Genomic DNA, 25966 nt, shown 5'->3' on the forward strand with positions numbered 1-25966 from the left:
TTTCCCTGCTTTGTTATTTACTTGGCAAGATAAAATTATCCGTCTTTTCCTGAAAGCACAATATCTTTAATCACTACAGTGATTAGATGCAGAATTCTGTAGATCATTGACAGAAAACTTTTACTACTTCAGTGCCCCAGATACCTGTCCAAGAGAAAGCTTCGTATTGATTTTGAGGGAATAGTGCCACCTACTGAGCTAGTATCTTCCATTTCTGTAGCACTTGAAGAGAGTTCCTGTAAATATAGATTTAATCTAGCGTTGTGAACTTGTAAAATGTTCCAGTTCTTTATCGTAGAATCATTCAGTCATAGAACTGTTTATGTTGGAGAAGACATTTAAGATCATGGAGTCCAAACGTTAACCTAGCACACCACTAAACTATATCCCTTCTTATTCTAAGTAGTTTGGTTTTGTTTGGTTTGGTTTAGGTTTTTTTTTTTTTTTTTGGGGGGGGGGGGGGGGGGGTGTGTGTGTCTTTTTTTGGTGTTAGTTTTTGTGGGTTTTTTTTGGTTGTCTTTTTTTTTTCCATTAGATTTATTCTACCAGCTCTTAAATTAAAGACTAAACTGTTTGGATGTAGCCTAGTCGACCGTATCTACTAATAAGATTGTGCACTCTAGCATGAGGCTCAGAGCCTATATGATATTACAAGTGCTTTTTGGAATATAAATAAGGAACATCTCACAGCTAATAGATAAGGAAAGAAGAACACTCTTTCCAGCTGAATTTTATTGGCAAACCTCAAGATTTTTGCAAATTGTTAAGCTAGGAGATTTACTATAGCTTTAGTTTAAATAAAATTTATCCTATACATAGCATTGATATTTAGGTCAATGCTATGTTTAAGCTGCTTTCTTACTAGGCTCCTAGGAGACAACAGATGATCCAAGTAAAACAGAAATACAGAAGGTTTGTCTCATTTTAGAATATTTCACTTCACATCTTTAATAACACTAATTCAAGTCATAAGATGGTCTATGTCTTTGTTGTACGTTCAGTTAAGAAACCTATACATCAATAAAAATGCATCCGAAGAAAATGAACTAGAAAATAAACACAGTTCTTAAGATGGACATTTTTATCAAAACAAGTTACAGCCGATTCAGGGCAATATATATGATGGCAAAGAGAATCAATCTATTATTCAGTTATCCCATTAGTCTGGGAGGAAGGCAAAGAGCCTGTGTGAAGGCAGCTGTGGGGTTTTCATCCCTAAAAAATTATGGATGCATTGGTAGTTAAATTCTGATTTATACAGAAAAGAAGGTGAAATTCCCTCTTTACACTTTACTTACTGGATTTTGTCTCCAAAATCATTATAATAACTCTTAACAGAACCATTAAAAAAACAAATCTTTAGTGAAATGTTTAGCAACAAATCTCACAGAGTAACATATTTGCATTGTCCCACTTTTTATTCTTTTCATAGCCCTTTTAGTTTCTGTTAAATGTACAGTCTTTCCATTAGTCTTTCTATTCCATTTGCGGGAGAGAAAACTGAGAACAATTCTAATGAAGTTGAGACATCTCAGTGTGTGAAATCCTGAATTTACTCTGCCAAAGTGCTCTTGATCTGTAGCTTTCAGCCATAGTTCTGATATTTCGTTAATCCATCTATTTCTTAAGGTGTCAAAATATGTTCCCAATTAAAACACATCCTGTGATTAATGAGTGTGGTATTTGAGTTACAATTTACTTCCACATCTTCTACAGTGAATAATTGATGAGGAAGGTGAGTGAGAGAAAACTCCTGCATGTGATCTGCCTTTGTCAGTAAAGAAGGAAAATCAGAACTCAGAACGAAGTCCAATTCTCACTCAGTTTTCAAAACTATTTTATTGAAGGGTAGGAGAAAAAGCAAAACAAAACAACAAAAACCCACAAGAGGGCATTTTTGTGGAATGAAGAGTTAAAAAAATAATAATTTTGAAATACAGCTCCATTTTAGACCAATTAACCATTAATTGACATCTGTTCACTTTATTGCAGTGCTGAATGGAAACTAGTTGTGTCATTTGCTTTCATAGTGAAATCTGGTTTTATTAAAAATATTGGTCTCAGGGAAGAATTTTGCATTTGACTGAGTGAAACAATAGATTAAACAAGAGCAGCATCATATTCTACATTACAGTTTGGCACTTTGGATTTCTTGGTTGAAAACTTACATGGAGCACAGTATTGTAGGATGTGCTTTATGACAGAATGAGCAGGCAATGCTCATTACTTGCAAGCAAGCTCACAAATGTGTAAGATACACCCGTTTTGCATACATAGGATTTTAAAATAAAATGTACCATTACTTTTTGATATAATTTTGCATCCCTATCCCTTCATTAAGATTTGTCATAGGGCAAATGCAGAGGGCATGTGAAAACAAACAGATCAGGAGGTCTGGCTCAGTGGAATATTTCCCCTTAGATTTATGGAGGTGAAACACAGTAGAATCAGGTACCAACTCAAGGATCAGAAGACAGCTTGTAGTCACATATTCGTGTTCATTTTATCCCTATGTTTAAGGATAAACAAATGCAGCTAAAGCCTCGATTTTAAACTGAGGATGCACTTGTATTTCAGAAGTTTAGACTGGTTTTGTAGACGGATCAGAGGAAAAATGGAAATGTACTGCTTATGGCGAAGTTCTAGAAAAAGCAATTGTGCACATTGCCCATGAAATGTTCTACCAATGCCTGGCAGGCAAAGCCATTGTGATAAATGAAAAAATATGTAGATTTGAAGGTATTTGTGCCAACAAAACATTAAACTTGCTCCAGGCTTATTAATGTAGTAATTCTATTGAAAAATTGTGGAAAGGAAAGAGGAAAGAAAAGGGGAGGAAAGGGGAGGAAAGGGGAGGAAAGGAAAGGTGAGTCAAGGGGAGGGGAGGGGAGGGGATGGGAGGGGAGGGCAAGGGAGGGGAGGAGAGGGGAAGGGAAGGGAAGGGAAGGGAAGGGAAGGAAAAGGGGAAAGGGGAAAGGGGAAACAGAAAAGGGAAAAGGGAAAAGGGAAAGATAAAGGGGAAAGTGAAAGGGGAAACGAGAAAGGGAAAAGGGGAAAGTGAAAGGGGAAAGGGGAAAGTGAATGGGGAAAGGGGAAAGGGAAAGGGGAAATGGAAAAGTGGAAAAGGAAAAGGGGAAAGGGGAAATGGAAAAGTGGAAAAGGAAAAGGGGAAGGGGAAAGGGAAAAGGAAAAGGGGAAATGGGAAACAGAAAAGGGAAAAGGGAAAAGGGAAAGATAAAAGGGAAAGTGAAAGGGGAAACGAGAAAGGGAAAAGGGGAAAGTGAAAGGGGAAAGGGGAAAGTGAATGGGGAAAGGGGAAAGTGAAAGGGGAAAGGGAAAGGGGAAATGGAAAAGTGGAAAAGGAAAAGGGGAAAGGGGAAATGGAAAAGTGGAAAAGGAAAAGGGGAAAGGGGAAAGGGAAAAGGGGAAAGGGAAAGCAGAAAGGGAAAAGGGGGAAAGGGGAAAGGGGAAAGGAAACTGATCCTGGTTTTCTTAATGTGTAAGATAAACCCAGTATGATGACTATATTTCCAATCTGAATTAGAAGTTTTAAAATGGGTAACATAGAAAGTCTAATCCGAGGTGGGAAAACAGTGACTATGAGTGTTAAGTATGCTAATATAAAAGCACTGTCTAACTTGTGTTCCTCTAAGACCCTCACTTGACACTGGAGACAGGAGTCTATTATATACCAAAATTAAACAGATTTTATTACAGGCTTTACAAAAAAAGGCTTCTGTCAGTGGAGATTTTGGTAGCCACAAGTGAAAAAAATCATCATGAGTCAGTCATTCCTATCAGAAATGGATGACCATATTGTCATTTTTCAAATGCCAATTTGCCTGGCAAGGGAACAGCATCCTGCAGAGCCCTAACGCTCATTCTCAGAAGTGTGTTCTTGTGAAGGTCTCATTCATCTGGGATAATTCAACATGGCTATGGTTTATAAAATTTCTCATACTTATCAAATCCTCCTAAACTATAATGACAAAGTTTACAGTTTAAATCTAAAAGAAAACCCACTCAAAATATATAAATCAGGTTTTTGTCATAATATAATATATTTAGACCGGTTTAAGTCAAGCTTTTTCCCAGCTCTGGTTTTGACCAGCAATGTGGGTAGTCTATCCAAAGGAGGCTCTTTATTTTTACTTGATCAGACGGAAGATGAAAAATAACAGTCTTGATCTACACTAGAATTTCTAAAGTTATGTTGATAGTATTTGGCAAACCACATTATACAAGTACTGCATTTCCACTGTGATGTGTAGAAAACTGGGTTCTAATGGAGGCATTTGCATTCTTCCCTGTGACGGTGGTGAGGCACTGGAAGAGGCTGCCCAAGGAATCTGTGAATGCCCCATCCCTGCAAGTCTTCAAAGCCAGGCTGGACAGACAGGACCTTGAGCAACCTGGTCTACTGTGAGGTGTCCCTGCCCACGGCAGGAGGATTCGAACCAGATGATCTTATGGCTCTTTCTAATTGTAACTCTTGTATGGTTCTATGATCTTTTTTTCAATTTCAGTTTCTATAATTATTGTCTATTATTTATATTCAGGAGCCGAAATAGCTCAGCTGGGAGAGCGTTAGACTGAAGATCTAAAGGTCCCTGGTTCAATCCCGGGTTTCGGCAGCAATATATATCTCTGGCAATGTTCAAGGCCAGGTTGGACACAACTTTTAGTGATATGGCCTAGTCTGAGGTATTCCTGCCCACCTCTATGGGGTTGAACTAGCTGATCTCAAGTTTTTTCTCCAACCTTAGACATTTTGCAGGTTGAAAGAGATGATCCTGCCCCTCTACTCTGATTTCTAACTTTTTTTTGTTTTTGGTAAAATTTTTGCCTCCCTGCAAAAAAAGACAAAAGAAGCATTAAAATGTGAAGGAAATTGACTGGAAATTCTTAGAAAACCAATAAAATGAAAGAAATTCTCTGCAAAAGGAGAACTGGAATACTGCCATTGTGTGATCTTCACCCCATACACTTTGCCCCATATACAATATATCTCCTGCTCTACGTAATATAAAGGAACATGGTACAAACTCATCTGGATTCACTGTAGACCTACAGAAGTCACAACTGCAGAAATTTCCATCAGTTAAGAAACAGTCCAACATGATTTTTTTTCAAGGCATGAAATGGGTTATATTTTTCAATACAGTAGCAAAAAAGAAATTGTATAGGACAAAAATTTATTTTATTTTGTCATGCATTTCCACTCCCTCTCACAAGTTGTTTTGCTCCTTTTCAGACATATGGCATTTTCCAGTTCCTACCGACACCTGCTGTATTTGATGAGAGTTAGGTCACATTCTTAAAATGAGTTCTAAAAGCTGAGCAAAGAACATAGATCAGTTCTTTATGAACAAGTTTCACTGTGGTATGGCATTTCTGAGCTAAACTTCTCCACCTGCCTTCTCTCCAATAGTTCAATGGCAAGTTGACCATCTGTCTGTAAAGGAGAAAGCTTTGATATGTATGAACCACTCAGCTTGGAAGCATTCTGCATATCAGTGTGAAATGCTTTTAGAAAACCTACCATGACAGTTTTATGAATGGAGTCTATTGTAAATTTAAACTTTGAAATAGAGTTTATGGACTATGCTTAACGCTTAAAAAGGGAGTCAGCTGGGGCAGGTATCTATGGTTCATGGATAAGAAAGTATCTGTTTCATGAATACTGAGCTCCAAAGTGACTCAACTTTTACTTTGCACTTAGTATCATTTCTTGATTTGAAGGATTTGTCCTCTTCCATGGTGTTGATGACATAAAATAAGGAGAAAAGAAAAAAGAAAAAGAAAAAGGAAAAGAAACCAAGCCAGTATAAGCTATAAATAACACATTTTCATGCATCAAAATATGCAAAAGGAATTAAACAGTTAAATTAAACAAAAATCAGGAAAAGAAACCCAACACTTTCTTACTTCTAGAGAAACTTTTCAAGTTCATTTTCTGTTCTAATTTTTTTTTAGAAAGCTTAAAGAACTAGAATTTTATCTTGAATGATCCTACCATGCAACAGACGTTACACTTTTCTAACAGCAAAAAAGAATCTTGGTATGAGAAGTTCCTGTCTTCATTGGTCAGCTGGACATCTGAGACACCATTTGTGGTTAGGTTTTCCTTTGAACTTTTAGACTTCTTAATGTTAATCAACAAAAATTTTATTCTAGAAACAAATCTGATTGATGTTAATGGTATCTTGAAGCTTTAACTGCATAATAATACCTTAACTACTCCTTCTCTGTCTTTGTTAGTTGTCTGATCCAAGAGTTTTCTATTCTGACTAGAGATTTTTCAATTGGGTTTCAATCCACATTTTCCTGTCTTAATTCTTCATCACCAAACCCTTTCACGCTTTTAAACTTTCTTTCCATTTCTTTCCAGCTGGCAGAATAACCCCCTTCCATCACTCGGCTGCTACACACCAAACCATCAAACCATTGTGTAATGAACTGTTACTGGTGTATCCTTTCTGTGTGGGTATTTTGCCTATTTATTTTTGCTGTCATATGACTTTTGTTCTAAATTTTGAACATTTACTAGCACAGACCAGCCAAGAAGGGTGGTTTGGCAGAGTCAAGACAACTAGTTTTGAATAGAAGCTCTGCATTACAAAAATATTTTTTATTCAATCTTTAATCTAAGTCCTTGATATGATTTATTCTGTGTTTACAGTAAAATGGTGGCATATTTCCGGAGTACAATGCATGCCTGTGAGAAATAACTAAATTAACTGAGTCCGGTAGCTTCATTTTCTCCCATTCTCTGGGAATACTGTTTTCCCAATCTATTTTGCTGCACTGCCTCTTATACTAGCACATCCATTCCGGGACATAGAAAAAGTCAGCTTCTGCTGCACAAACAAAGGGAGCACAGAGCCATCGTCCCACAGACATTTCTGGGATATGATGAAGGAAATAAACTTTTTTGCATTTATGTACCAATTTACCCTTAATTTGCTCCTTTGTTATACTACAATCACCCCAGAAAATGTTTTTATGTTCCAGATTACTTTAATATAGAGGAAACATTTACTCAAACGGTGAGTAATTTCTCTGGCTAAATATTTTTACAATGCACTGGGCTTACTTAGTACATCCTGCATAACAAACTATCACATTCCTGAAGCTTTCATCTTAACTTTTCCCTCAGCTGCACATATTGCATTACCTTGATAAGTTGTCATACTTCACTGTATATATAGACCTAGATTGTCTTTCTAAACATATTTTCCCAATTATCTTCAACATTTATAGTGAATTACTCTAATCTCAAACCTTAATATCACTCTTGGAACAGTAGTTTGAAGAAAAATATTTCTTAAAAGTGCAAATTATTTCCTATATAAATCCAAATTGTTGAAAGAAAAATATTTCTATCAACTGTGAGAAAAAAAAAGGACCACTTATCTTTAACACTATTTAATATTCAGCAAATTATATATACGTTAAAAAAGAAAAAATCTACAAAAACTCTAAAAAAGAAACAAGGATAATTTCATTTCATGTGTAGAGAAATGTCTTCACTATTCTCTTAGTGGTGAGGTAGAGGGAAGTCATAAGACTGAAGACAGATACAGCATGAAAGCATGAATTTTGTATCTACTTAATTTATTTCTATCGTTCAATAACAAAGGGATCAGAGCCAGGCCGTTAGTGCTCAGCACCAGTCCCAAAACAAATATGCCTCAGCATCCTCTGGTATGAGATTCCAGAATGTTTTCAGGATCTGGCAGTACAGTAACTAGATGTGCCAGAGATGTTGGTTGATGAGAAAATGAACATGAGCTGGCAGTGTGCGCTCACAAACCAGAAAGCCAAATGTATCCTGGATAGCATCAAAAGGAGCATGACCAGCAGGTCGAAGGAGGTGATCCTGCCCCTCTACTCTGCTCTCATGAGACCTCACCTGGAGTATTGTGTGCAGTTCTGGTGTCCTCAACATAAAAAGGACATGGAACTGTTGGAACAAGTCCAGAGGAGGGCCACGAGGATGATCAGGGGACTGGAGCACCTCCTGTATGAAGACAGGCTGAGAAAGTTGGGGCTGTTCAGCCTGGAGAAGAGAAGGCTGTGTGGAGACCTCATAGAAGCCCTCCAGTATCTGAAGGGGGCCTATAGGGATGCTGGGGAGGGACTCTTCATTAGGGACTGTAGTGATAGGACAAGGGGCAACTGGTGAAAACTTAAAGAGGGGATGTTTAGACTGGATATAAGGAAGAAATTCTTCCCTGTGAGGGTGGTGAGGCACTGGAATGGGTTTCTCAGGGAGGTTGTGAATGCTCCATCCCTTGCAGTGTTCAAGACCAGGTTGGACGAAGCTTTGGGTGATATGGTTTAGTGTGAGGTGTCCCTGCCCATGGCAGGGAGGTTGGAACCAGATGATCTTAAGGTCCTTTCCAACCCTAACTATTCTATGATTCTATGATAATTCTGCCAGAGTACCAAAGAAACCAGTGAAATTAAATCAATGCTGAACCATTTCCTCAAAACGTACACATGATTTGATTGAAAAATGGGCATTTTTGTGAGAGACTGCAATGTAGGATTTCTTTCACTATTAACCCCAGATCATACTGAAAAAAGCCCATGAAATTCAGATCAATTTTACAGAATGTGCAAGTAATATAGGTACTGCTTTCTTTTCCTAAATATGTATACTTTGTTATATTTCCTTTTCTCTGTTGGTAGTCTCAAATATCAGAAATGGTAAATTATTTGCATATAAGTCTTAAGTTACCAGTCATTGTGCTTTACTGAGAATGAGAGTGAATCAACATGTCTATCACCCTGTCCTTCAAAGTACTGATCCACACAAAGCATCCTATATTTGAAAATCTAATAGGAAACATTACTGGCAAAGGATCCTGTAGAACTGCCCTTCAATTGCAAAGATCAAGGTCTGAATTTCAGTCTAAAGACAAGCTTTATTAGTTATAGCTGCCTCTTATTTTCTAAAAATTCCTGTCCTAGAAAAGAGGTTTTCAGACCCATTTCATAAGGCTTGCTCCCTGTGTGAAGCTTTCTCTAATAAACTAATGTTTTTTTTTTTTGCTGAGACTCATCTTATGGGTTAGAGAGTCTCTGAAGCTACCACTGTAGAGGTAAAGATCACCTTTATCTCAGTGAGGGAATAAGAAATAAGGTAGGGTTTGGTTTTTTTCAGGTTTAGAGATTGTTATCAAAGCTTGAAAGAGACTGTAAAAACAGGTTTTGAGCGTAAAATAAGTTAAGGTAAGCTTCTCACTGGAAAGCATGTGGTCAGTTAATTTAGCAGTCTGAATTTTTCTGGCCACCAGTCAAGCTAGAAAACACTCCAATGGAAAAAAAAAAAAAAGAAAAAAAGCTCGCTTCAGTAATTTGTTCAGCCTGATATATGAAAATATTCTCATCATTTTCATAGCAAGAACAAAGCAAGATACAAATGAAACTTAAAAAAGTTCTGGTTCGGTCAAACACACAGTACAGCTGCTGGAGAGAACATTTTGATTTTCATGGCCTGATCATATCTTGAACTTGAATTGGACTCAAAAGCAGAATGGTGTCTGATAAGATAACCTATGATTCATAAGGTATTCAGCTGTGGAAAAATATCCTTAAATTCCTATGATGTGCCACCTTCCCATCAGATTGTCTTTGCCTTTGAAAAATATTATGTGCTGCAAGAGAATAAGGTCAATTAAACTAGAACAGTCTTTCTTGTAACTTGTCCAAAAGTTTATTTGCAAAGGAAAATAGATTTTTTATTTTCTAAAGTCATTCAAGACAAGAAAACATTATGAATTATTATACTTTAAATTTTGTTTTATCTAATGAAATTAAGTTAGTTCTTCATTTTCCCACTTTGCCAGGGAGTAGTATTTTTCAACCTTACTCAGATACTGGCATCACTTGGAATTTCAATTACTCCTTTACTTTAATCGTCAAGAATATAATGTGATGAGGCATTCATCCAATGCCTTATTCTACTGGAAGTGTTTGTGCATTTCTTGATTGTTGTATTGTAAGTGGTGAGACTACACACAAAGTGAAAGCAGACTAAGGACAAATTATAAGAAAAAAAAAAGCAAAAAAAGAAAAGAATAAATTAAATATATATAACTCTGCTCCATATGTTTATCATGTGGTTTGGGCTGCACAGTGCACAATGTGACTCTATCTCATAAATTAAATCTATTTTATGTTGGCAAATTCTATAACCCTGAACATGAATACACTGGTGGCAGCAGGCTGGTTTCAAATGTTTCCATTCAGATCCTTAGGCATATGTGTGTGCTTTGGATTTTGAGCTGGGAATCTTAAACCTCCTCAGTAGATACAAAACACTTTCGGGTTTCAGCCAGCCTGAGAACAGCATCTAAGAATTTAGCTTACAGATGTGTGCATTAATCAGCTTAACCACTGATATTTAAAGATCTTAAACTATGCAGAAATATGGCACCCCTAAAGTTCTCTTTCCCAGCCTCTGCAATAGTAATATTTAAACAAGCAGCAACTGTCATTTGCACTCTAAACCAATAGCTAATCAACAGGAAAGTTAAAATTTCTAGTCTTATTAAATGTTGATTAGACATGCCTTGAGAAAACACTCTCCTGTGTGACTTTTATCCTTTTTTATTTTTCTGTCATTTTTTCCCTCTGAATGAAGTGGAAATTCTTGACATTTGCAGTAGATTATAGAACCATAGAATGGTTTGGGTTGGAAAAGACCTTGAAGCTCATCTAGTTCCAACCTCCCTGCAACAGGCAGGGACAGCTTCTACTAGACCAGATTGATCAAAACCCATCCAGCCTGGCACTGAATACTAATTATGTTAGTAATTCTTAATAGATTTTATATAGCTATGATCATAATTAATATTATTAACAATAATGGTAATAATAATAATAGTAGCAGATTTAAGATCATTCCAATTTTATAAATAATAGATATTCCACTCATTTATGTTATATATTGCAGCACTGCTTTAAAATAATACAGTGGCTTACCTGGTTATTCATCTCTCTCTGTAACATCCCTCAGAAAATATATCATGTAACCGATCCATCCCTAAGGAGCCTTCAAGACATTTACTCCTCCTACATGATGTGCACTGAACTTAAGATACTTTGAACATTAAGCTGATGTAGACCACACTTTCATGTATTTAATAAAACTTGTATCTAATTTAACTACCAAAACCTTATCTGTCACCTCTAGCACTTTGGCTTAAATGAGAACTGAAGAAACTTGTGATCACAAATTTAAATCAAACCTAGTTGGGTTTTTTTTTGTTGGTTGGGTGGGTGGGTTTTTTACTCTGAAACCCGCATATTAATTAATGTTTTGGTTTCTTGCTTTCATTTTGTCATCATTCTGTCCTGTTCTAAAATAAAAATTCAAAATAATTTCTAAATACAAAATGAAAAAAAAAATCAAAAATAAAAATTCAAGTTCCAAAACTTTCTGTAGCAGGAATTCTTCCTGAAACTTTTATCCCAACTTAAAGTCTAAACAAACGTAAACCAAGTTATGTTCAGATAATCACCCACAAAATCCATGCTTCCAAACTGCCCCTGTTTGTGGTTACCTAGGCATTGTGCCTGCAAACTTATTCATCACCCTGTTTACCTGCTGTGATCCATTTGTACATGAAATTCATATTATTGTCAACTGACTCTGTGGTCTGAGTCCTCACTAACATTGCTTGCCATGGCTGAACACTGCAGGAAAATCTTATTTGTTCTTAATAGCTTTAGTGATTCTGGTTTCCATTTCATTAATTTCTACTCTGCTGCATTACCTTCTGATATTTTACTTCAAACTGTTGGGAAAGGGTCATCCATGTACACACTTAATTTCATTAGATCTTGAATTTTCTTTCTCAGCAGTTCTCTCACCTTGGATCAAAAAGACTCTGTTAGATAAATGGATTAATCAATTCAAGCAAGAATCTACCCGCCAGTTAATAGGCTTGTGCATGTGGGATTCTCTAAATCATCCTGTTAAAGGGAAAGCCCTGAAAATTCAGCAGTTAGTAATGGCTAAGTTTTAAACGTTCATCGGCATAAACAAACAGTGGCTCTTCTGCTGAAAAGAGACTGAAGTAAGCTTATTTACACTCCTAATAATTTTTTATTTTAACCCAAAATAGCTTTTCCATGAATCCTAAACTGTTTATATACAAAGTTAGTGAACACTTAGAATTGATTTTTCTGAAAATTATATTCTTAATATGATGGCTCACACTAGGCCAAATTCTGTTCTTAATTGCACTCTGCAACTGAAAAGGAGAGTGGAATTTGGCCCATAACATCAATCAAGTAGTACAAAATGTAAATTTGTTTCTTTTTATTCAGATTCTGACTTTGATTTTAACTACCAAGAATATCCACACTGATAAATACTTTATTTAAAAGAACAGGAAGGAAAATATTTTTCATGATGTAGTGGACTCAGCTATAAGGATGATAAAATTCACCATGAAGATGTTGAAAGGAATATACAGGAAATAACTGGGAGGACAGGAGTGGGGAAAGAGGTCTTTCTTTCACTGCCAGAATTCTCGGATCAAATCCAGACTAAAGATATAAAAAGTTTCTAAGAAAATAACATACTTCTCAATTGTTTCACTGCTTGGCTCTTTGAATAATTAAAACTACTTCTTAATTTAAAAAACATTAATTAATGACTCCTACCTAAAACTGTGTCTGTGTACAAAGTCTTTCTTTTAACTTAAGTTTCTCATCCTTACTTATAATTTATGTACATGAAAGGGACAAAAATCATTTTGGTGACCCAAAGAGCATGAAGCTCTATTTGGCTTTTTTAATTACTAATGTAATCAGTTAAAAGCCTACTACCCTTGTGCCATTTGGATCCCTTACAGCATCACTTCAACCCAATTAAATCTCCATACACTTTGGAAACCATTTTGGGGAAATTTGTTGAAACTTTCATTCTGAAGCCAAAAGTTACATTTACACAAGTGTGTGAAACAAACCATTTGGGGAATTGCATGATTTGCCACAATCTCATACTTACATTGTGAAAAGAAGCCTCACTTCCTTTCCCTTTCTACAGCACAGTTATGTTGACGTACGCAGCTATGGATCAAACCAGTTCCTTTCTTCTTATCTGAGCAAACCTAGCACCTGACAGCCAGGTATAAAATCACAATTGAATCTTCTGCCTGTCTGACTGGCTACCTCCATCAAGCTGTTGGCTTCTGACTGCTACCAATCACTTTAAGACAACAAAAAATCACTTTAAGACAACAAAAACTACATTTGGAATTGAAGCATTGGAACCTCTGACTGGAAGGGCACAGATATACGTGACAGAAAACAGGGTGCTAAGAGAGCATGGGGTTTTACAGTTATTTTATATCCCCAGATATTTCATTTGTCCAGAGAAAATCTGGAGGAATGTTGGAGAAAGAAAATGATTCCATCTACACCCATTACAGTTAACTTTTTCTAAAAACTCACCTTAATCTCATGCTATTTTTAGCAACAAAATTTACCCCAAATGAAATTTATGCCTTAATCCAGAAAACGTTATCTAAAAATCCTGCATTAAGAAAAAGAGTGCCAATTTACTGTATTAAGGGATATCTTAGAAACTGCTTATCCATTTATTTTAAAATGTCAGAGAAAATAACACCTGCAGGAGTTAATGGTTGAAGAGAAATCTGAATGCACTTCTAAGCCAATCTGTGTACGTAATGTTTTAGTTCAGTATGTACTATAATAGACTAAGCAGACTATACACACATGTACTCCTATAAAAATCTATATATTTAGCCATTTATGCCATAAAACACGTTTTAAAAATATATACAAGCCTCTAAAGACTTTGGCAGTTAAGTACAAGCTGTATTATGTCAGCATAGATCTTGAGGTCAATTGGGAATGTCCAGTACCTGCTTAGCTGGAAATATCAGTCTCTTTCTGAGTTTCCTGCATTTCTTTAGCAATAGGTAGGAAATACAGCATACTATCTGCAAGTCTGTAGATGCAATCTAGGTGAAGATAGGACCCCATTTTTGAAGGAATTCCTATAACTTTTGCTACTTTCAGTAGCAGTTGTTAATCCTTAGTACTAGCTCTCTGATTGTCAGGATGTTTTAGCACCAGTACTGGCAATTAATTTGAAGCTCTCAGATAAGGATGTAGAAATTTATCTGGAGCTTTGTAAACTACAGTAGATTTCCTTGATTGCTGGAGTAATTTTCACCTGAAAACTCAGCTTTATTCATCAGTCTCATAATTTTTATCTTAGCTACTTGGTTTGAAATAACTAATGTGTAGTTTAAAGCCACCTAATTAAGAAATATATAAGAACTTGTTTACACGTGGTGTGAAAATGAGTGCCTGTGCAATCTGCAATCACAGAGAACTTCACAAATATGGTGAGAAATGCTTGTCTCTCCCTCTGAAAATCCCACAACGGCGGCAGACTTGCAGTAGTTCAGGATTCCCTGAATGCTGAAAGGAGGACCACAGTGAGGTCATAAAAAAAATCCTAGGATGTGTAGTTTCCTCTCACCTCTTAATTCAGTGCTGCCCTAAAAAAAAATAAAATTATACTTTGATATTTTTCTTTAATTTTGAAACTATTTTTTAGCTGCTGTCTGCATCACTTCTGAAGTGATCTTAACAAACAAATGTACTGAGATGGGTAAGAATGACGGGGTGATTGAAAGACCCAGTGCTTTGAAATGAATGCCTCATAGCAGTAAAAGAAGGTAGTACTTCTCATGATGTTTTTTCTTTCATATACACACACACACACACACATAAGTTTTTTCTTTTCCCAAATTCTTGTTAAAAAAAACAGGGGAGCAGGGAAATGAAAGGAGAAATGTCTCATATAATCTCATTCAACTGTCCTTAGTGAATGCCAAATGCCCCTTTTTCTAAAGACAACCTGTGTTTCTGACTATTCAAATGTGACTGGACTGAGCTGTTTTTTGTGTGTCTTTTACATTTACAGAAACTGCAAGACATCATTGCACCAAGTACCTCTGGACCTACATCCAGATTTCGCTAATGCATCCCCAGTAACTTCTGTTTCTTGCAGCTATTTTGCTTCCCTTGAATACACTCTCTGTTACCCAGCTGCTAAACACTGCTGTTGATCATAAAGAATATTTTCATCAGTTTTTTTTTGTACAGTTGTTTATGCTCAGAAGCACTTTTTGCATGTTCATTCTTATTTCTTCAGACTTATTTCCCCTCAGGCTTCCCTCATCCTTAATTCTTCCTCTGTCTGGATGCGTTCTGTTACAGTGACCCCAGCAAAACACCCAGAGTGAAAATTGTGGACATAGCATGGAGATCAGTAGCTCGGATGGATCTAACAGCCTGTTTTGGGGAGAAGCCTGTGTTGCTCAGCAAAATAAAAGATACAAAAATCACCTAACACTTTACAAGCCTGGATGGCCTTCAGATGGGAAACTTACCATGTCTATCTGATTTTGCTGCAGTTTCTAGTGGTGTTAACAACAGATGATAATACTTAGCACTTAGTACTAATTTGTAGGTAGTGGTTGTAGCAACCATTTGCGGTTGTAGCTAGCATTTCATGCAAAGGATCAGTTGTTATATGCTCTCTGTGGTACAGAGAGGTAAGTCTGTACCTCTCTGCCTGGGATGTGTTAGAAAGCCCCGCAAACTCCCCTGAAGATGGGATAACTGATTCAAAGATACGTGGGAGACTTGCCCAATTTTCCAGCACAGCACATCACATCAGTTCCATCTTGTTGAGACACAGAACATTTGTCTAAAGCTGTGCCTATACTGCAGGCTGCATCTGAGCAGGCTGACTCTGAGACCAACTTAATTTGTTTAAAACTACTTTGTGTTTGTCAGCACTGCAGGAGCACAGTTCAGGTACAGCCTAAAAAAGCTGCTGCTGCTAAACACCCTCAGTTTGGAGGTGGTTTTGTCACTTAGCCATCCATGGAAATTGGGGATGAAGTTTTTCTCTCACCAAATATCAAACACTCATTTTGGCAATGCCTCAGCACCAACTGCTCTCAGTCCCCAAGCCCTCCTGTGTGCCCTGCAGACTGCTGGGGGCAGTCAGCCATGCCACTGAGCGAGGGACATGCTGCCCTCCAGTCATTCTTCCAGGAAGCACTTCAAAACTTTCAGCCTAATGTAAAGAATTGCTGTACAGACTGAGGAGTGTTAAAGATGTATATGTTATATGTCTGACAGCACAGGATTCAAAAGGAAAAATACTCCTTTTTTAAAAAAAAGGTATATACAGGCTGCCATTCCAGACCAGAACAGCAATAAAAACCCAAGCACAAATCAATCATTGTGACAGTCTGGATTTCGTGTCCATGCTAAGGAACTATAAATAAGCATTTATTGTCTTGCTTGCTTCTCATCCTCCCCATTTTTGCTTTGTTTCTCCTGGAGTTACAGTGAGAACTGAGCACTGGTGGTTCCTGTAGACTTTATGGCAAAAGAGCCTTTTAGCTTTTCTGACTTGCCAGTTGTATTGGGGAAGACGTTTGACACTGTTTTTACAATTAACACCGCATGAGGCTGGCTGTTGCACAGTACACAATACTTGAGTTAGCATTATATTTTCTTCTGCAGTAGACCTGAACACGCAAATCAGTGTTAACAACAAAATTAATCCACAAAACCAAACTAAATGATTGCTCTTCATGCATGTGCTGCTACATATGTGGTGTGTGGAAATCTCTCACTGCTCTGCAGGGTATTTTTTGGGAGCTAATGATTATGCATTGCCAGATCCACTTTTCCCAGTGGAAAAAATGTTTTGTGATTACAGCAGAGCTTTCACAGTATGGCACAGAAGCTAACTCATACAGCATTGCAAAGTCTCTGAAGACTGGGCAAAGACATGGCAGGTTTGAAGCAACTTGTTAAATCTCTGGAAATGAGTTGGCATTTAGCACAAAGAATACCTGAAAAATACCACCTTGGAGGTATAACAAATCTTATGGAGACTTCAGAGGCAAAAGCTGGCCCAGTTTATTTTTCTGATTGTTCTTATCCCAGTATTTTCTTTACCTTCTACCACTTTTGTTCCAGGAACTCTGCATCATAAGGTGAGGTTTATTCATTCCTTCTGCAATTGCCCATCTATGTGCTTGCCTTTGCTGTCCTCTCACTGCCTTCAATCTGTCAGACCAGCTTTGCCTCACAGCAAGGCAAGTTGCATTATTTATGCTGCGGTAAATTCTGGAACTTCTGTAAAAGAGTAACAACACTGAGACTTTGGGTATAAATTTTGTGAGATACTCTCTTTTAGCAAATTGTAGTCTTTGGCCTGAAAAAAAACAGATTTGTGTTGAAAGTTGGTGGTTGCTCTACAATGTGCACAAGCATCTGCCAGAACATCTAAAAGCAGTTCATTTCCAGTTTAAGGTGTCCCCAGTCCACCTCCTGTTGCAGGGATGACAGATTTGATTATAGATTAACACAAAGTTTCTCCTCCCCCCTGCTTCATTACAGTGTGACCAACAGAGGCAGTAGTTTGCACTGCAGTTTCTGGGCTCTGCCATGAAACCTACTAGATCTTCTTGACACTTCTTCTGGGATCATCCCAAGGAACACCAGAGTGTCTTCCTCCTACTTGGAAAGAATAGCAGAAGGTTGTGATTTTCCAGCTTCTAACAATCTCTGTCTCCTGTTCTTCACAAAAGGGTAATTGAAGTATCTGTCCACCCTGAAGGGAAAGGCTTTAAACTGACATAGGGGAGATTTAGATTAGATATTAGGAAGAAATTCTTTAGTATGAGACTGGTGAGACACTGTCACAGGTTGCCCAGAGAAGCTGTCGCTGCCACATCTTTGGCAGTGTTCAAGGCCAGGTTGGATGGGGCTTGGAGCATCCCAGTCTAGTGGAAGGTGTCCCTGCCCCTGGCAGGGGTGTCAGAACTAGATGATCTTTAAGGTCTCTTCCAACCCAAACCATTCTGTGATTCTAAGATTGTATTATTCTATGATGACTTGTGGAAATATCTCATGTTTGCTTGCAAGTCACTGCATCAGTATGATTTAGTGAATATGGAATGTTTACATCATTTCCCATCTTGAGAAAGATGCTCATGATGAAAACAATACCACCTCCTTCTTTCAAGTAATTCATTTATTTTCATGGTGATCATCACAAATGCTATGCACGCTACTCAAAATTATCATCATGACAGTCTTAACTAGGGATATATGTTGACAGTAGGAAAACTCCAGTTTCCTTATACTTCCCCTTACAGTCTTTTCTCAAAATGTTGGCCAGCTAGCTGTAAACTGTTTTCATTCAAAACTATTCTTATCTGTGTCTGATAGCAGGATGCTTATGGTGATAAAGGATTACTCTGGTGTTTGAGCTTTCCAAGATCATGTAGGGAAGTGGACTGTTCCCTGAGAGATAAATTAGGTTTCACAGCTGTCACTGGTCATCCATGCCCTACATTGTAGTTTACAGTATACATGTTAATGATGCACCAAAAAATCTTTAATATGCTAATTTCTGCAGGAGCAGCAGTAAGTACAGTTAGGGTGCAAAGCTGGGAATATTCCCTGGCTGTTTTGATATGTAGACTTTTCATAGGGAGAAAACCTGGCTAACTTTGTCTTTTCCAAAACTTTGACATTTATGTTTAGCTACACTTGAGGGTTGTTTTTTTTTTTTTTTTTGTTGTTGCTGTTTTTTGGGGATGTTTTTCTCTTGTTTCTTTTTTTTTTACTGAGGACAAAGAGAAGTTCTTAAGACAGGTTTATTGACTGCCTAGAGTATTTTATATTCCAGTTTCTCTTGTCACCTACACAAGTAATCACATGTGTTTTCAGCTTAGTTCCAATGCTTTCAGCCAGACCCATGTCTGGGTTTTTATTTCACATAGTGTCTGGGCTCTGGCTGAGAGGATTAAGAGGTCCACTGAGCATTCCCTGCTTCCATACAGAGCACATAGAGAACACATGCTTCACATATCTGCCAAGAACCAAAACTGTTCTCCACTCTGCCATGGTGCATTTTCCTACTATCCTAAAACATAAAAGGTTGTCCTACTTACATGTAAAATGATCTTTCTTCATGCCATGCCATTGACTTGCAGTTCTGAGGATTTGCTGTGCCAATACCTAGCCAGCAGTGGTACTGTAAGAGTTATTTTTTACTGCATTATATCTCCCTCATTTTAATTGCCAGTTTCTACAAATAATGCTTCTTCCATATCAGGCTTGTTACAAATTCAGAGAGGAATAAACCCTTTTGGGCAAGCACTGCGTGATGAGATACTAAAGGTAGGGAAATTTTCGAAATCTCATCTGTATAAGCTTTAGACATGTGGCTTTGGTGCTTTTGGAATAGTTCTGCTTTGTTCTTTCACTGGCACCTGTAGTGCTCATATCAACTGCTTGGTGACATCTATATATTCATCACTATACAGGTTACAAATGTTCTTAAATTTCTGAGTTCTGAGTAACTTAAATATGACTGTACACACAGTATGAGCAGAATGAATTGGGTTATATGAAGCAAAAATAAGAACATCTACTACAGCTTGGAGTAATAGAAGCAGGAAGAAGAGAGGCTTTGGTAAGGTTTTTGATAAGGTATCACATAATAGCCCTGTATTCATGCTGTAGAGAAAAAATATCCACACTAGACAGATGGACTTCAGGATTGGTGAAAAACTGCTTGGGTTGCTGAACTTGGAATTGTGATCAGCTGCTTGAAAACTCTCGCTTAAGCTGTGCATCACTGCAAAGAGTTTAGGTACTTTAATATATAACAACAAGCTACTGAAATCTGGCTGGTATTGTGCCTATACTGTAAACTGGAGAATGGTACAGAAACTCAGACTTAACCTAATTCACAAGTGGCAGGGCTGGTGTCAAACCACAGCAGGGCAGGGATGTCTTTCAGAGGAAAGGCACCTTGGCAAGCTAGAAGGATGGAAGGATAGACAAAGAGAAGTACCATGGGTTTCAACAGACACTTGCAAAGTCCTACGTCCAGGGCAGACTAATCCTGTACATCAGTGCAGATAGGGAAGTGACTGGTATTTAACAGCCTAAGTGTGCTAACACTGTGTCCTTGTAGTAGTATGCACGCTGACTGCATACTGAGCTACTTTATGAAAAGCATAGCTATCAGGTCAAGGGAAGTGATTATTTCATTCTTAGTGCTTCTGAGATCTAGTCTGAAATACTGTTTCCAAATTCAACCACCCTTTCCCCAGGAAATAGCTACACCTCCAATTTACATACCTGAAGACAGAAGTAGGAGACAGCCAAATTCTTCTTGGAAGGCCATAGCAGGAAAATAAGAGACAAAAGTCACAATGAACAATAGCAGAAATGTGACTGTAATAAAATTTTTGTTTTATTCAATAAGAACATTTAACCTTTAGATCAGATTGTCTATAGACCCTGTGGAAGCTTTGTCCTTAGAAACTTTCAAAACACATGCTAAGGCTCTGAGTTATTTGATTCAACCTTGATGTTAGCCATCCTCTGATCAAGAGAATGGATTAGAGACAGCCACAATTCTTTTCAATTCAATTGTTCTGTTTCTGTGAGTCTAATATTTACTTAAGTGGGGAAAAAAACCCCAAACAACAAAAACAAACAAAAAGAAGATTAAAAGAGCTTGAGAAGAAGTATGGTGAATGATAATCACGGAAATAGCATTAGTAGCAGATAAAAGATGTGGTTAGAGAATGCTCTTATTCTGGTAAATCAAGCTATTACTGGTGCATATTAATATGTCCTATTCATGCACTGTAAGTGACTGTTAGAATCGGGCTCCAGAATTTTTTTATTCCTATAATTACACCAATGGGGGCTGTTGGATGATCCAAGTTGCATCTGACTTCATCCTGATAATGTAAGATGCCTTAAATCTCTTCTGAACTTTTCTTGTGACACAGGTGTAGTTTGTGGTCTTTTACTGTTGGTCTTGAGTTTGATAGCATGGCTATGCAACCTAGCAATTTCCCAATTCTATGGCAGTTAAAAGATGCTTATCTGCCACAGACATTTGGATTTTGTGTCAGAGCATTGTTTTCTGACTGAGTAATCCTGTGGTGTCTAACCGCTAAGGGTACACCCATGGTCCTTTTTGAGGTTTCCTGTAGCCTGTATTTCTGTAACTTCTTGCTTTTTATTACTTTGAGAAACATAAGAAAATTCTTCAGAGCTCTGTGGGATAAGACTGGAGTACATGTTACAGACTCTAAAATTTCCTTTGTTTTGTGTGCGATATACACTTTTTCCTTGGTCTTGCTGCGTTACTTTTGGAAGTAAGAAGCATTCCCATACAGTATGCCAGTGCGCTGGCAGATACTGAGCTGTTGAGTTGAAGTGCTTCTACACAGCACCAGCATGAAGAATGCCAGCCTGAGCTTTCAACTCTCTCCCTCACCCCTAAATAGAAAACAAAAGTGCTTTGTAAATGCTGAAAGCTGAGGGTTAGCCTGCTTCTTTGGTGAAGGAAAACTAGTGGAAATGGCCAGATGACAGCTTGCCTAGCAGCACAGAGCCAATAAAAATAGCTTGAGACTACACTGCAAGGCAGAGTCAATAATGCCTGGCAGTAGGCTGCTAATCTGGCAAACCAAAGCTGCTGCAACAGTTTCGGGTTTCTTCCAGGTCGCCAGCTAAAAGATTCTTAGAGCCACTGTAGCCTGAATAAAGGGAAAAAAAATTGTACAAGTATGTTGTTCCAGTGCAAACAGCTATGCTGAGCCATCCTTCCCAGTATGTAACTAGTGAAGCAAAGTACAGATTGATTTGGAACATCAGTATCTGTACTTTTCTAAACATCCGTTTTAAAATTGAGTTTGGACCCATACAGAGGGAATAATGACAAACACACACACCCAGGAGGAAGGGTGGATTATATTGCTATTTTTATAACTGTCATAATTTGAAATCATCCCCAGCCAAGCTTTCTTGCATGAAATTACCTTTTTCTATACTATCTGGGCTGACTAAGTAGTTAAAGAGGTGAATAAGCTCAAGAACTTTCTTCCAGATATGTATGTAGGAAAAGGCAGCAGATGTTAGAGGGGACATGATAGGGGGAATTTTTGCTTCTGTTATCACTACTGGAATAGAGAAGCAGTCCCAACATAAACAGTATGCATATATAAATTTTAAATGTATGTATATTTATGAATGAAAAGAGACAGAATTAGAACTGTGACCCTCAGTGGTAAAAATAAATATATATGCAAAAATAAAGTAAATTGCCTACTGTCCTTTACCATAAGATTTCTGTTTATTGCCATCTGGCATGGTAACAAACAGTTCCCTAATCCCCTGTGATTTCAAAACATGGTATCTGTACATGATCAAATGCAAATGTGGCCATTTACAACTAAAATGAGTCTCTGGACCTAAACCAGGGTTGCTGTAAATATCGCTAGGACTGCAGAATTTTAACAGTAAAGGGATATAATTTATACTGCCAGTGAATTCATATGGTTTCAGTCTATGCGACTTGTTCAGACATTTCAGAACAACTCTCAAATGATTTTAGAGTATTTTGGATGAAGGAGGTATTCATCGTTTTCAATATGTTTAAAATATCAGTTCAAAGGTTCTTTACTGCTGGACAAAAGCAAATCATATAGACACCTATGACAGACACTAAAGTTGTAATGAATTACCTAAGATTCCTTTTGCAGTCACTGGAAAGGAAGAGACATAAATGGCAACCTCATATCATCCGAATGTGGGAGTCAAAGACAAGTCAGTTTAAGTTGTTTCCTACTTCTCTTCACTGCCTGTGAAATGAGCCTAGGGCGATCAGCTCACATGTGAAAATACACGTCATAAGTCAAATGGCAAGAATTACACCTGAATGTGAATAGATTCCCTTAACTTGCATTGGACTTTTGAATACTTGAACTCTAATATCAAGTGTAGGACATCCTAAACATACTTTGCAATTTTAGTTTTAGATACATCTCCTCTAGCCTCCCACACCTGTCATTGACTTTCTCCATAAGAAAGCAGGAGAGATATAGCAAGAGTTCCTACAGGCACACACCTAGCTCTCTCCTCCTTCACCCTCTAAATATGCCTAGAATTTCTCATTCATTACCCTTTCTAGTCTTCCTTGTTCTTCCAGGGACCTTAGATTTTCCATTCTTCTGAGCTAGCCATCCATTTGCTTCCCTGCATTTGCTTCCCTTTTTTATTTTCAGTAATGTGAGACACCATTTAACTGTAGTCTGAGTCTCTTTTTACCAAAAATTAAGCTTCAATGTTATTAGCTATGTTATATAGTCATATCCAAGTGACTTCTGTCTTTTCCTTATCATGTCCCTCGTTTCATTTAACAGTCACATAGCTGTTGTGCTATTTCCCTCAAAATCACTCTTTAAACTTTCCACAACAGGGAAGGACACTATTAGTTGCTAAACTGGTGATATGCTGTGGTTAACTTTGTCTCACAACTTTCTCACAGTCCCTGATTTGTCTGTCTGCATCTATTGCTTCCGATACTGGATTCAAGTGTGAACTCGCCTGATAAAGACCAACAATTTTGTTGCTGCTTGTCAATGCCGTGTCATGCAAATGCACTTCGTCCATGAGTCAGTCCTCAGTAGTCTATTGATAAACACAGTTAAAAATTTAAAATATATTTGTAATAAAGCTGTGCTGTTAACATGCTGTAACATGTCATACCTATTTCTTAGGCTAATATTTGTGCCTGTGAGCTGCCAGTAAAGGCTTGAACATGAGAGGAATGTTGTTGGATTGTGTGTTTCTAGATCCATGCCATCTTGGTTATAATTGGTATTAAAAACAATGACTTGATGGCGTTAGTAATAGGACAACATTGGAAAAAAAAACGATTGCTAAAATGCATTATTGAATTTGGTAAGTTCTTTATCTGTGTGAACCACTGCACTAGAAGCATTCTGTTGTCGCTGTCATCTTCAAAAATTTTTCTGGTACTTACATGCTACTGCTATTTAGACACTTAATAAGTCAATAGAGTTGAGATAAGCACTGAGGGACTATCAGTAGCTGTACTTGGCTGGAATTGTATTGAAGTTTATGAAACTTTTTTAGTTTACACTCACCAAGGATCTTGCAGACAGTCTGCAAAAACCTAGTTTCATGCTGGCTCCTTTACAAGTGTAGCAGTTCAAACAGAGTCTGGCATTGGATTAATAATGTGACTCGTGGATGTGACAGTTGCTGGGACCTTGCTATAGTCAGGACCAGACTGGAATGTGAGAACTGTAAATCATGAAATTGTCTGAAAGTACATGAAATGTTATTAACCCAGTGATAGAAAAACAGTTTAAACTTGTGACATCTCCTGAGCTTCTTCTATCAGGTTTATAAGATTTAAAGGGAAAGTTCAGGGTGAGAAGAAACTAGTGATGAGATGGGGTTTTCTTTGCTATATGTAGACAATGATTTAAAGTGTACATAGTTCATAAATCTCATTCAAATCTGTATGGTTTCATATACCCATATTAAAATTCACAAGGTTTAAGAAGTGTTGTACCCAGAGGGATCATAAAGTACATTTACTCTTTTCATATACAAAAATAGAATAAATCTCTAAACTGGATATAAGCCAATGCTTCTTTCTTTTCATTCTATTTTTTTTTAAGAGTTCTGCATGTTTTAATTTTTATGAAAATTTATAATACATTGGTACAAAAAGACACACTGATTTCACTGCATTATAATCACTGTTGCGATCTAACATGCAGTGAGATTATATATTCCAAGTAAGAGAAACTGTAGAACATCAAAACTGTTCTGTAGTGTAGCATAGTGACCTACTTATCAGTGTTTGCTATTCTTTACATACCTCTTAATTCTGTTTTTCACTATGTCACATCACTTTTCACAGTATTTTCATCTTCCCAAGATGGAGTTTTCTTCACGGAGTCCTTTTTTAACAATGATGTTCTCTACGTGAAAGTAGATTTTCATAATAACCCATTTTGTATGACTAAATATTCTGTAGGAATCATCCTGGTTGTGCTTGCTTCAAGCTAAGCCTGAGCAATGGCTGTAACAGTCCATGACCTATCCAAAAACAGATCCACCCCCAAAAAAACAAAATAATATTGGACGTTCTTTTTGTTCTTTCAGGTATAGGGGGAAACAACCATGAATTTATGGCAATACTTGAAGCAGTTCTCTTCTTCCTCAGCTTCAGTCAGAGCAGTTATCCCACTGCCAAGCAAAGAATTGTCTAAATATTTGCTACTTTTCTGGGCACATGGAGAATGTGATCTACAGTCTGAACAAGGACTGGGTTGCCTAAGCAACTGCCAAAGCTGCTTGGAAATTAGATCACTTGATTATGTCAATAATACCAACTTATCCCTGATGTGAAGAAATCAGATTTTTTCTCTTTCAACAACAAACTGGAGAAGGAATAAGATTTTCCTGGATTTGAGAGCTAAACAGGAAAGAGGCTATCTGGTATCTTTTGAAGATAAGTGTAGAAGCAATTTGTCATCAGATTTGACCATAAAAGAGCTCCATAGAGAAAGAGGGCTCAAGACGCATACCTACTTACAACAACAGATTCTGTTATTTTAAAAAATTCAGTCACTTGCAAATCCCAGAGTGTTCCAGCTAAAAAAAAAAAAAAAAATAAAATAAAAATAAGGCTCATCTCAATCTCTTTATTACATGTAAAAATTTAAAAAACAGCAGTATTTATTTATATGTTTGACCTTTCAAATTAGCTCATTCGTATATCTCTGCATCCAAGTCATAATTTCTTCATGATTAGTGGAGAACCACTGATTAGAAGATACATACTCAGTTCCTTAAATATCGTTTTAAGCTGTAACTTAACGAAATATTTTCCTTATATTAACCTGCCATTTGGAAGCTGTAAGTTTATTTCATCTTTGAGTTAAATATAGGCTTGGCTGAGGAAGTCTAGACTTGTCCAGGTAATCATTTAAAACACTGAAAAAGTTTTAACACCAAA

General features: G+C 37.3%; 1 non-coding gene across 1 annotated transcript; it reads left to right on the forward strand.

The window, feature by feature from the left end:
* The first annotated feature begins 4561 nt into the window (after positions 1-4561).
* Positions 4562-4634, forward strand: TRNAF-GAA (transfer RNA phenylalanine (anticodon GAA)). The gene has a single exon. It is a non-coding gene; the product is annotated as a tRNA-Phe (tRNA).
* The last annotated feature ends 21332 nt before the right edge of the window (positions 4635-25966 follow it).

This window comes from Pezoporus wallicus, unplaced genomic scaffold (genome assembly GCF_028554395.1).
Source record: "Pezoporus wallicus isolate ANWC-B61680 ecotype Strahan unplaced genomic scaffold, APGP_CSIRO_Pwel_v1 contig_3058, whole genome shotgun sequence".
NCBI classification, from domain to species: Eukaryota; Metazoa; Chordata; class Aves; order Psittaciformes; family Psittacidae; genus Pezoporus; species Pezoporus wallicus.